The following is a 13,594-nucleotide window of genomic DNA, read 5'->3' as shown; positions in this document are numbered from 1 at the left end:
GGAAAGGAATGGAATGGAATGCGGAAAGGAATGGAATGGAATTTGGAATTGAATGCGGTGTGGAATGGAATGGAATCTGGATTTGAATGCGGAATGGAATGGAACGGAATGCGGAAAGGAATGGTACGGAAGGTGGAAAGGAATGCAATGTAATCTGGAATGGAAAGAAGTGGAACATGGAATGGAATATGGATGGAATGTGGAATGTGGAATTTAATGTGGAATGGACAGGAATGGAACAGAATGGAATGTGGAATGGAATGTGGAATGGAATGGAATGTGGAATGCAATGGAATTTTGTATGGAATGTGGAATGGAATGGAATGGAAAGGGATTAAATGACGAATGCAGTGTGGAATAGAATGTAGAACGGAATATGGAATGGAATGTGGAATGAAGTTTGGCATGGAATGGAATGGAATGTGGAATGGAAGTTGGAATGGAACATGGAATGGAATGGAATGGAACATCGAATGGGAAGTGGAAAGGAACGTGAAATGGAAGTTGGAATGAAACGTGGAAAGGGATGGAATAGAAGATGGAATGGAATGTGGAAAGGAATGTGGAATGCAATGGAATTGAATGTGGAAAGGAAAGTAATCGAATACGGAATGGAATTTGGAGTGGAATGGAATGGAAAGTGAAATGGAATGTGGAATGGAATGGAACGGAATTTGGAAGGAAATGTGGAATGGAATGTGGAATGGAAAGGAATGTGGAATGTAATGTGGATTGGAATGCAACGGAACATCGAATGGAATGTGGAATGGAATAGAATGGAATGTGGAATACAATGGAATGGAATGTGGAATGGAATGGAAGAGAATGTGGAATGGAATGTGGAATAGAATGTGGAATGGAATGGAATGGAGTGTGGAATGGAAAGTGGAATGTAATGGAATGGAACGCGGAAGGGAATGTGTAATGGAATGAAGAATGAAATGTGCAATGGAATGTGGAATGGAATGTGCAGTGGAATGGAATGGAATGTGGAATGGAAAGGAATGGAATGTGGAATGACGTGTGGAATGGAATGGAATGGAAGGTGGAATGTAATGGAATTGAATATTTAATGGCATGGAACTGAATGTGGAAGAGAATGGAAGTGAATGCAATGTGGAATGTAAAGGAATGCAATGTGGAATAAATAGATTGGAATTTGGAATGGAATGGAGTTGAATGAAATGTGGAATGGAATGGAATGGAATGTGCAATGGAATGGAATGGAATTTGGAATGGAAGTGGGATTTGAATGGAAAGGAATGGAATTGCATGCGGAATGGAATTTAATGTGCAATGGAATGCAGTGGAATGTGGAATGTAAAGGAAAGGAATGTGGAATGGTATGTGGAATGGAATGGAATGGAATTTGGAATGGAATGCAATGGAATGTTAAAAGGAATGAAATGGAATACAATGTGGAATTGAATGGAATTGAATGTGGAATGGAATATGGAGTGGAATGGAATATGGAATGGAATGGAATGCAATGTGGAATGGAATGTGGAAAGGAATGGAATGGAATGTTACGGAATATGGAATGCAATGGAATGGAATAAGGAATGGAATGGAATGGAAAGGAATGTGGAATGGAATGGAATTTAATACGGAATGGAATGGAATGGAATATGGAAATGAATGGAGTGGAATGCAATGTGGAATGGAATGGAATGCAGTGTGAAATTGAATGGAATGGAATGTGGAAAGGAACGGAATGGTATCAAGTGTGGAATGGAATGGAATGGAATGAAGTGTGGAACGGAATGAAATAGAATTTAATGTCGAATGGAGTGGAATGGAATGTGGAATGGAATGGAATGGAATGTGGAATGGAATGGAATGTGGAATGGAATGGAATGGAATGATATATGGAAGCAAACGTGAAATGGAATGTGCAATGGAATGGAATGGATCATAAAATGGAATGTGGAATGGAATTTAATGCAATGTGGAATGGAATCTGGAATGGAATGGAATGAAATGTGGAATGGAATGCAATGTGGAATGGAATTTGGAATGGAATGGAATAGAATGTGGAAACGAATGGAATGTGGAATGGAATTTGGAAGGGAATGTGGAATGGAGTGGAATGGAATGTGGAATGGAATGTGGAATGGAACGTTTAATGGAACGTGGAATGGAATGGAATGAAATCTGGAATGGAAGGTGGAATGGGATTTGGAATTTAATGTGGTATGGAAAGTAATCGAATGTGTAATGGAATAGAGTGGAATGTGGAATTTAATGGAATGGAAGGTGGAATGGATTGTGGAATAGAAAGGAATGGAATGTGGAAAAGAATTTGGAATGGAAAGGAATGGAATGTGGAAGAGAATTTGGAATGGAAAGGAATGGAATCCGGAATGGAATGGATTGGAATGGAATGGAACAAGAAAAGGAACGTGGATTGGAACGTGGAAGGGAATGTGCAATGGAATGGAAAAGAATGTGGAATGGAAGGTAAAGGAATGTGGAATGGAATGTGGAATGGAATGAAACGGAATTGAATGGAATGGAATGTGGAAGTTTATGGAAAGGAACGTGGAATGCAACGTTGAATGGAATGGAATGGAAAGGAATGGAAGGTGGAATGGAACGTGGAAGGGAACGCGGAATGGAACGTGAAATGGAATGGAGTGGATCGTAGTGTGGAACGTAGATTGTAATGTAGTATGGAATGTTTAATGGAAAGTTGAATGTTATGTGGAATAGAAAGGAATGGAATGTGGAATGGAATGGAATGGAATGTGGAATGGAATGGAATGGAATGTGGAATGGAAAGGAATGGAATGCGAATATAATGTGGAATGGAATGGAAAGGAATCCAGAATGGAATTCAATGGAATGGAATGGAATGGAACTTGTAACGGAACATTGAATGGAACATGGAATAGAATGTGGAAAGGAATGGAATGGAATGAGGAATGGAAGGCTATGGAATGTGGAATGAAATGGAATGGAATGTGGAATGGAATGCAGAATAGAAAGTGGAATGGAATGGAATGGAATCTGGAATGAAACGGAACCAAATTTGGAATGGATTGGAATGCAATGGAATGAAGAATGGTATGCAATGGAATGTGGAATGGAATGGAATGGAATGGAATGGAATGGAATGGAATGCAGAATTTAATGGAAAGGAAAGCGGAATGGATCGAAATGGAATGTCCAATGGAATGGAATGGAGTGGAAAGTGGAATGGAATGTGAAATTGAATCTGGAATGGAACGTGCAATGCAATGAAGTGGAACGTGAAAAGGAATGGAATGCAACGTGCAATGGAAAGGAATGGAACGTGGAATGGAACGTGGAATGGAATGGAATGGAATGTTGAATGTAAAGGAATGGAATGTGGAAGGGAATGAAATGGAATATGGAAACTAACGTTTAATGGAATGGACTGGAACGTGGAATGGAACGCGGAAAGGAACCTCTAATGGAATGCAGAATGGAACGTGAAATGGAATGTAATGGAACATCTAACGGAAAGTAGAATGGAAAGTAGAATGGAAAAAGGAATGGAATGGAATAGAATGTGAAATGCAATGTGGAATGGAATGTGGAATGGAATGGAATGAAGCGTGGAATAGAATGGACTGGAATACGTTATGGAATGTTGAATAGAATGGAATGGAATGTGGAATGAAATGTGGTATGGGATGTCGAATGGAATGTGAAAGGGAATACGGAATGCAATGTGGAATGGAATGTGGATTGGAATGTGGAATGAAATGGAATGGAATGTGGAATGTATTGGAAAGGAATGTGGAATGCAATGTGGAATTGAATGAAACGGAATGTGGAACGATATCTGGAATGGAATGGAATGGAATGTGGAATGCTATGTGGAATGAAATGGAATGGAATTTGGAATGGAATGGAATGGAATCTGGAACGGAATGTGGAATGGGATGGAATGGAATGCAATGTGGAATGGAATGTGGAATGGGATGTGGAATGGAACGTGGAATTTAAAGGAATGGAACACGGAATGGAATTTGGAATGTTACGTGGAACGCAATGGTCAATGGAATGTAGAATGGATCGCGGAAAGGAATGTGGGATGGAAAGTTGAATGGAACGTGGAATGGAATGGAATAGAACGTGGAATGGAACTTGAATGGAAAGGAAGGTGGAATGGAACGTGGAATTGAATGTGGAATGGAACGTGGAATGAAACGTGGAGAGGAACTTGGAATGGAATGTACAATGGAATGTGGAATGGAACATGGAATGGAATGGAATGGAAAGTAGAATGGAACGTGGAATGCATTGGAATGCAACGTGGAATGGAATGTGGAATGGAATGTGGAATGGAATGTGGAATGCAATGGAATGCAATCTGGAATGGAATGTGAAATGTAATGGAACGGAATGGAATGGAAGGTGGAATGGAATGTGGAATTAAATGTGGAATGATATGGAATAGAGTGTGGAATGGAATGTGGAATGCATGGAATGGAGTGTGGAATGGAATGTGAAATGGAATGTTGAATGGAATGTTGAATGGAATGGAAGGTGGAATGGAATGTGGAATGGAATGGAAAGGAATGTTTAAATGGAATGGAATGGAATGTGGAATGTAATGTGGGCTGCAATTGAATGCAATGCAGAATGTAATGTAATGGAATGTGGAATGGAATGTAATGGAATGTAGAATGGATTGTTTAAAGGAATGTGGAAAGAAATGTGGACTGGAACGTGGAATGGATCGTGAAATGGAATGGAAAAGATCGTGGAATGGAACGTGGAATGGAACGTGGAATGGGAGGTGGAATGTAGCGTGGAATGTAACAGAATGGAATGTGGAATAGAATGTGGAATGGAATTGAATGGAATGTGGAATGTAATGTGGAAAGGAATTGAAAGGAATGTGGAATGGAATGTGGAACGGAATGAAACGGAATGTGGAATGGAATGGAATGGAATGTGGAATGGAATGGAATGGAATGTGGAATGGAATCTGGAATGGTATGTGCAATGGAATGTGGAATGGAATGTGGAATGGAATGGAATGGAAAGTGGAATTGAAAGTGGAATGGAATGGAAAGGAACGTGGAATAGAATGTGGAATGGAATGTGGAATGTAATGTGGAATGGATGGAACGGAATGTGGTAAGGAAAATGGAATGGAATTTGGAATGGAATGGAATGGAATGAAATGGAATGTGGAATGGAATGTGGAATGGAATGCAATGGATTCTGTAATGGAATGTGTAACAGAATGGAAAGGAATGAGGAATGGAATGAGGAATGGAATGCACTTGAATGTGGAATGGACTGGAATGTAATGTGGAATAAAATGGGGAATGGAATGTGGAGTGACAAGTAGTATGGAACGGAGTGAAATGTGGAATGGAACGTGGAAAGGAATGTGAAATGGAACGTGGAATAAAATGCAATGTGGAATTGAAAGTGGATTGCAATGGAATGGAACGCGGAATGCAACGTGGAATGGAATGTGGAATGGAAATCAGAATGGAATGGGGTGAAATGTGGAATGGATCGTGGAATGGAATGAAATGGAACGTGGAATGGAATGTGAAATGGAACGTGGAATGTAATGTGGAATGGAACGTGGAATGGATTGTGGAATGGAATGTACAATGGAAAGTGGAATGGAATGGAATGGAATGTGGAATGGAATGTGGAATGGAAGGTGCAATGGAATGTGTAATGCAATGGAATGGAATGGAATGAAATGTGGAATGGAATGTGGAAAGGAATGTGGAATGGAAAGTGGAATGGAATGGAGTGGACTGCGGAATGGAAAGAGGAATGGAATGTGTAGTGGAATCTGGAATGGAATGGAATGGAATGGAATGGAATGTGGAATGGCATGTGAATTGGAAAGCAATGGATTGTGGAATGCAATCTGTAACGAAATGCAATGCAATGTGGGATGAAATTCAATGGAGTGCGAATGGATCATGGAATGGAATGTGGAATGGAAAGTGGAATGGACTGCGGAATGGGCTGCGGAGTGGAATGTGGAACGGAATGTGGAATGGAATGGAATTGAATGGAATGCGGAATGGAATATGTATTGGAATGCAATCGAATGTGGAATGGAATGTGGAATGAAATGCAATGGAATGAGAATGCAATGTTGAATGGAATGTGGAATGCAATGTGGAATGGAATGGAATGCCATGTGGAAAGGAATGTCGAATGGAATGTGGAATGGAATGGAATAGGATGTGGAATTAAAGGTGGAATGGAATGTGTAATGGTATGGAATGGAATGTGGAAAGGAATGGAATGGAATGTGGAATGGGATGTGGACTGGAATGGAATGCAATGTGGAATGGAATGTGGAATGCAATGGGTTGGAAAGTGGAATGGAATGTGGATTGGAATGGAATGCACAGTGGAATGGATTGTTAAATGAAATGCAATGGAATGTAGAAAGGAATGTTAAACGGACTGTGGAATGAAACGCAATGGAATGTGGAATGGAATGTGGAATGGAATATGGAATGGAAAGGAATGGAAAGTGTAATGGATTTTGGAAAGGATTGTCGAATGGAACGGAATGGAATGAGGAATGGAAAGTGGAATGGATCGTCGAATGTAATGCAATGGAATGGAACGGAATGTTTAATGGAATGTGGAATGGAACGTGCAAAGGAAAGTGGAATGGAATGCAATGGAATGTGTAATGGAATGGAAAGGAATGTGTAATGGAGTGTGGAATGGAATGTTTAATGGAATGGAATGGATTGGAATGGAATGTGGAATGGATTGGAATAGAAAGGAATGGAATCTGGAATGGAATGGAGTGCAATGTGGAATGGAATTGAATGTAAAGTGGAATGTAATGTGGAATGGAATGGAATGGAATGTGGAATACAATGTGTAATTTAATGGAATGCAATCCAAAATGTAATGGAACGTTAAGGAATGCAATGAGAAATGGAACATGGAATGGAACGTGGAATGCAACATGGAATAGAACTTGGAATGGGATGTGGAATGGAATGGAAAAGAATGAGAAAGGAATGGATTGGAATGTGGAATAGAATGTCGTAGGGAATGGAAAGGAAATTGGAATGCAATAGAATGGAATGGTATGTAATATGGAATGGAATGGAATGGAATGTGAAATGAAACGTGGAATGGAATGGAATGGAACGTGGAAAGGAAAGTGGAATGGAATGTGGAATGGAACGTGGAATGGAACATGGAATGGAATAGAATGGAATGTTGAATGGAATGGAATGGAATGTGGAAGGGAATGGAATGGAAAATCGAACGTAATGTGGAATGGAACAGAATGGAAGGTGGAATGGAATGGAATGTGGAATGGAGTGTGGAATCGAACTTGGAATGGAATGCAGTGGAATGTGGAATGATACGTGGAATGGAATGGAATGGAACGTGGAATGGAATGTGGAAAGGAACGTGGAATGGAATGGAATGAAATGTGGAATGGAAAGTGGATTGGAATTTGGAATGAAACGTGAAATGGAATGGAATGGAACGTGAAATGGAATGGAATGGAACGTGGAATGGAACATGGAATGGAATGGAATGGAATGTGGAATGGAATGGAATGTGGAATGGACCGTGAAATGCAGTGCAATTGAAAGTGGAATGTAACGTGGATTGGAAGGTGGAATGGAATGTGCAATTGAACGTGGGATAGAATGTGGAATGAAATGTGGAATGGAAAGGAATGGAGTGTGGAATGGAATCTGGAACTGAGACTGGAATGGAACGTGGAATGGAATGGAGTGGAACGTGGAATGCAACGTGGAATGAATGGAATGGAATGAATTGAAATGTGGAATGGAATGGAATGGAATGTGGAAAGGAATGTGGAATGGAATGTAAAACGGAATGCAAAGAGACGTGGAAAGAAATGTGGATTGGAATGCAATGGAATGTGGCATGGAATAGAATGGAATGTGGAATGGAATTTAATGGAAATTGGAATGGAACATGCAATTGAATGGAATGGAATGGAAAGGAATATGGAAAAGAATGTGGAATGGAATGTGGAATGGAAAGTAAAATGGAATGGAATGGAATGGAATGGAATGTGGAATGGAACGTGGAATTGAATGGAAAGGAAAGGAATGGAATGTGGAATGGAAAGTGCAATGGAATGGAATGAAATGTGGAATGAAACGTGGATTGCAATGGAATGGAAAGTGGAATGGAATGGAATGGACTGCGGAATGGAATGAGGAATGGAATGTGTAGTGGAATGTGGAATGGAATGGAATGGAATGGAATGTGGAATGGCATGAGAACTGGAATGCAATGGATTGTGGAATGCAATTTGGAACGAAATGCAATGCAATGTGGGACGAAATTCAATGGAATGCGAATGCAAAGTGGAATGGAATGTGGAATGGAAAGTGGAACGGACTGCGGAATGGACTGCAGACTGGAATGTTAAAAGGAATGTGGAATGGAATGGAATGGAATGGAATGGAATGGAATGCGGAATGGAATGTGTATTGGAATGCAATGGAATGTGGAATGGAATGTGGAAAGAAATGCAATGGAATGAGAATGCAATGTTGAATGGAATGTGGAATGCAATGTGGAAAGGAATGGAATGCAATGTGGAATGTAATATTGAATGGAATGTGTAATGGAATGGAATGGGATGTGGAATGAAAGGTGGAATGGAATGTGTAATTGAATGGAATGGAATGTGGAAAGGAATGCAATGGAATGTGGAATGGGATGTGGACTGGAAAGGAAAGTAATGTGGAATGGAGTGTGGAATGGAATGGGATGGAAAGTGGCACAGAATGTGGATTGTAATGGAATGGATTGTGGAATGGAATGTGGAATGAAATGTAATGGGATGTAGAATGGAATGTTAAATGGAATGTGGAATGGAACGCAATGGAATGTGGAATGGAATGTGGAATGGAATATGGAATGGAAAGGAACGGAAAGTGTAATGGAATGCGGAATGGATTGTCGAATGGATCATGGAATATAATGGAAAGGAACGTGGAATGGTACGTGGAATGGAATGGAATGGAATGTGGAATGAAATGGAATGGAATGTGGAATGCAATGTGGAATAGAAAGTTGAATGGAATGTGGAATTGAATTGAATGAAATATGGAATGGAATTGAATGGAATGTGGAAAGGTATGTGGAATGAGATGCAATGGAATGTGGAAAGGAAAGGAATGGAATTTGGAATGGAATGTGGAATGTAATGTGGAATGGAACGGAATGGTATTTGGAATGGAATGTTGAATGGAAAGTGGAATGCAATGCGGTATTGGATGGAATGGAATGTGGAATGGAATGTGGAATGGACTTTAATGGAATGTGGAATGGAAAGTGGAATGGATTGTGGAATGGATTGTGGAATGAAACGTGGAATGGATCGTGGAATTGAATGGAAAGGAACTTTCAATAGAATGCGGAATGGAATGGAAGGGAAAGTGGAATGGAAAGTGGAGTGGAATGGAATGGAATGTGGAGTGGAATGTAATGGAATGTGTAATGGAATTGAATAGAATGTCGAATGGAGTATGGAATGGAACGGAATGTAATGTGGAATGTAATGTGAAATGGAATGTGGAATAGATACTGGAATGGAATGGAATGGAATGTGGAATGGAATGTGGAATAGAATGGAATGGACTTCGGAATGGAATGTGGAATGGAAAGTTGAATGGAACGTGGAATGTATTGTGGAATGGAATGTGGAATGTTACGGAATGGAATGTGGAATGGAATGTGGGATTGATTGTGGAATTGAAGTTGGAAAGGAATGCAGTGGAAAGTGGAATGCAACGTGGAATGGCGTCGAATGGGACGTGGAATGTGACGTGGAATGGAAAGGAGTGGAAAGTGGAATGGAATATGGAATGGAATTGAATGGAATGTGGAATGGAACGTGAAATGGAATGGAAAGGAACATGGAATGTAACTTGGAATGGAACGTGGAAGGGAATGTGGAATTGAACGTGGCATGGAATGTGGAATGGAACGGAATGGAATGTGGAAAGGAATGTGAAATTGAGTCTGGAATGGATTGTGGAATGGAATGGAATGGAATGTGGAATGGAACGTGGAATGGAATGGAATGAAAAGGAATGGAAAGTGGAATGGAATGGAATGGAAAGTGGAATGGAATGTGGAATGGCATGGAATGGAATGTGGAATGGAATGTGGAAAGGAATGGAATGAAATGAGGATTGGAAAGAAATGGAATGTGGAATGGAATGGAATGGAATGTGGAAAGGAATGAGCAATAGAATTTAATGGAAAGTGGAATGGAAGGTGGAATGGAATGGAAGGTGCAATGGAATGGAATGGAATGGAATGTGGAATGGAATGGAATGGGGAATGGAATGGAATGGAATGGGGAATGGAATGTGGAATGGGAAGTGGAATGGAATGGAAGGAAATGTGGAATGGAATGTAGATTGGAATGGAATGGAATGTGGAATGGAATAGAATGGACTTCGGAATGGAATGTGGAATGGAATGTTTAATGGAAAGTGGAATATAATGGAATGGAACTTGGAATAGTATGTTGAATGGCATGTGATTTGGAATGCAATGGAATGTGGATTGGAATGTGGAATAAAATGCAATGGAATGAGAATGGAAAGTGGAATGGAATGTGGAATGGAATTTTGAATGGACTGTGGAATGGAATGTGGAATTTAAAGGTGGCATGGAATGTGGAATTGAATTTGTAATGGAATGTTGAATGGAACGTAATGGAATGCGGAATGGAATGTGGATTGGAATGTGGAATGGAAAGTGTAATGGAATGGAAAAGAATGTGGAATGGAACGTGGAATGGAATGGAATGGGATGTGGAATGGAACTTGTAATGAAACGTGGAATGGAAGGTGGAATGAAAAGTAGAATGCAACGTAGAATGGAATGTGGAATGGAATGTGTAATGGAACGTGGAAAGGAATGGAATGGAACATGGAATGGAAAGTGTAATTTAATGGAATGGAACGTGGAGTGGAATGTGGAATGGATCGTGGAATTGGAAGTGGAATGGACAGTGGAATGGAATTGAAAGTGGAATGTAATGTGCAATGGAATAGAACGTGGTTTGGAATGTGGAACGAAATGTGAAATAGAAAGTTGAAACGAACGTGGAATGGAATGTGTAATGGAAAGGAATGGAGTGTGGAATTGAATGGAATCGTACGTGGAATGGAATGGAATGTGGAAAGGAATGAAATTAAACGTGGAATGGAATGGAATGGAATCTGGCATGGAATGTGGAATGGAATGGAGTGGAATGTGGAGAAGAATGTGGAGTGGAATGTGGAGTACAATGTGGAATGGAAAGGAATGGAATGCGGAATGGAATGGAATGCAATGGTAAGGAATATGGAAAAGAAAGGAATGGAATGTGGAATGGAACGTGGAATGGAAGGTTTAACTGAATGGAATGGAACGCGGAATGGAAAGTGGAATGGAATGTGGAATGGAAATGAATGGAAGGTTCAATGGAATGTAATGTTCAATGGAATGGAATGGAATGTGGAATTGAATGTGAAATGGAATGGAATGGAATGAAGAATAGAATGAGGAATGCAATGGAATGGAATGTGGAATGGAATGGAATGTGGAATGGAATTTAACGGAATGTGGATTGGAATGGAATGGAATGGGGAATTCAATGTGGAATGGAATGGAATGGAATCTGGAATAGAATATGGAATGCAATGGAATGCGGAATGGAATGGAATGGAATGGTAAGGAATGTGGAATGGAATGGAATGCAATGCGGAATGGTATGGAATGTGGAATGGAATGGAATGCAATATGGGATGGAATGGAATGGAACATGGAATGGAACTTGGAATGGAATTTGGAAAGGAAAGGAATGGAATGAGGAATGGAAAGGAATGGCATGTGGAATGGAATGCGGAACTGACAGAATGAAATGGAATGGAATGTAGAATGGAATTGAATGGAATGTGGAATTGAATGTGGAATGCAATGGATTGGAATCTGGAATACAGTATAGTATGGAATGGAATGAAATGTGGAATGGAATGGAATAGAATGTGGAATGAGTTGCGGAATGGAATGTGGAATGAAATGTGGAAAGTAATGGAATGGAATGTGCAATGGAATGTGGAATTCAATGGATGGAATGTAGCATGCACTGTAGAATGGAATGTGAAATGGAATGCAATGGAAAGGAATGGAAGGCGGAATGGAATGTGGAATGGAATGGAATGTGGAATGCAACGTGCAATTTATCGTGGAATTGACAGTGGAATTGATCATGGAATGGAAGGTGAAAGGGATTGTGGAATGGAATGTGGAATGGAATATGTAACAGAACGTGGAATTGAATGGAATGGAAAGTTGAATGGAACGTGGAATGGAATGTAATGAGGAATGGAATGTGGAATGAAATGTGGAATGTAATGGAAAGGAATGTGGAAAGGAATCTGGAAAGGAAAGTGGAATGGAATGGAATGGAATGTGGAATGGAAAGTGGAATGGAATGGAATGGAACGTGTTATGGAATGTGGAATTGAAAAGGGAATGGAACGAGGAATGTAACGTGGAATGGAATGGGCAATGGAATGTGGAATTGAACGTGGAATGGAATGGAACGGAAAGTGGAATGGAACTTCGAAAGTATGGAATGGAACAAGGATTGGAATGTAGATTGGAATGTGGAATGGAACTTTAAAGTATGGAATGGAAAAAGGATTGGAATGAGGAATGGAATGTGGAATGGAACGTGGAATGGAGCGTGGAATGGAATGGAATGGAATGTGGAAAGCAATGGAATAGAACTTTGAATGCAATGTAGAGTGGAATGTGGAATGGAATGTGGAATTGAACGTGGAATGAAATGGAATGAAATGTGGAATGGAATGGAATGGAATCTGGAATGGAAATTAATGAAACGTGGAATGGGACGTGGAATGGAATATGGAATTAACCGTGGAATGGATCGTGGAACGGAAAGTGGAATGCAAAGGAATGGAATGTGGAATGGAATGGAAAGGAAGGCAATGTGGATTGGAACGTGGAATGGAACGTGGATTGGAACGGAAGGGAAGGAGGAATGGAAAGTGGAATGGAATGGAATGGAACTTGGAATGCAACGTGGAATGGAATGTGGAATGAAACGTGGAATTGAATGTTAAATGGAATGGAACGGAACCTTGAATGTAATGGAATGGAACGTGGAATGGAATGTGGAAAGGAATGGAATGGAATTTGGAATGGAAAGGAATGGAATGAGGAATGGAAAGGAATGGAACGTGGAATGGGACATGGAAGGAAACATCGAATGCGACGTGGAAAGGAAAGTGGAATGGAATGTGGAATTGAATGGAATGGAAAGGAATGGATTGCAGAATGGAATGGAATGAAATGTGGAATGCAATGAAAAGGACTGGAATGTGGAATGGAATGGAATGTGGAATGGAATGGAAGGCAATGGAATGAAATGTGGATTTGAATGTAATGGAATGTGGAATGGAATGGATTGGAATGTTGAAAGCAACGGAATGGAACGTGGAATGGAATGTGGAATGGAATGTGGAATGGTTTGTTTAATGGAATGGAGTGGAAAGTGGAATGGAATGGAATGGAATGTGGAAAG

The sequence above is a fragment of the Pongo abelii genome, chromosome 9, assembly GCF_028885655.2.
Source record: "Pongo abelii isolate AG06213 chromosome 9, NHGRI_mPonAbe1-v2.0_pri, whole genome shotgun sequence".
Taxonomy (NCBI): Eukaryota; Metazoa; Chordata; class Mammalia; order Primates; family Hominidae; genus Pongo; species Pongo abelii.
Note: the sequence above shows the minus strand (reverse complement) of the source record.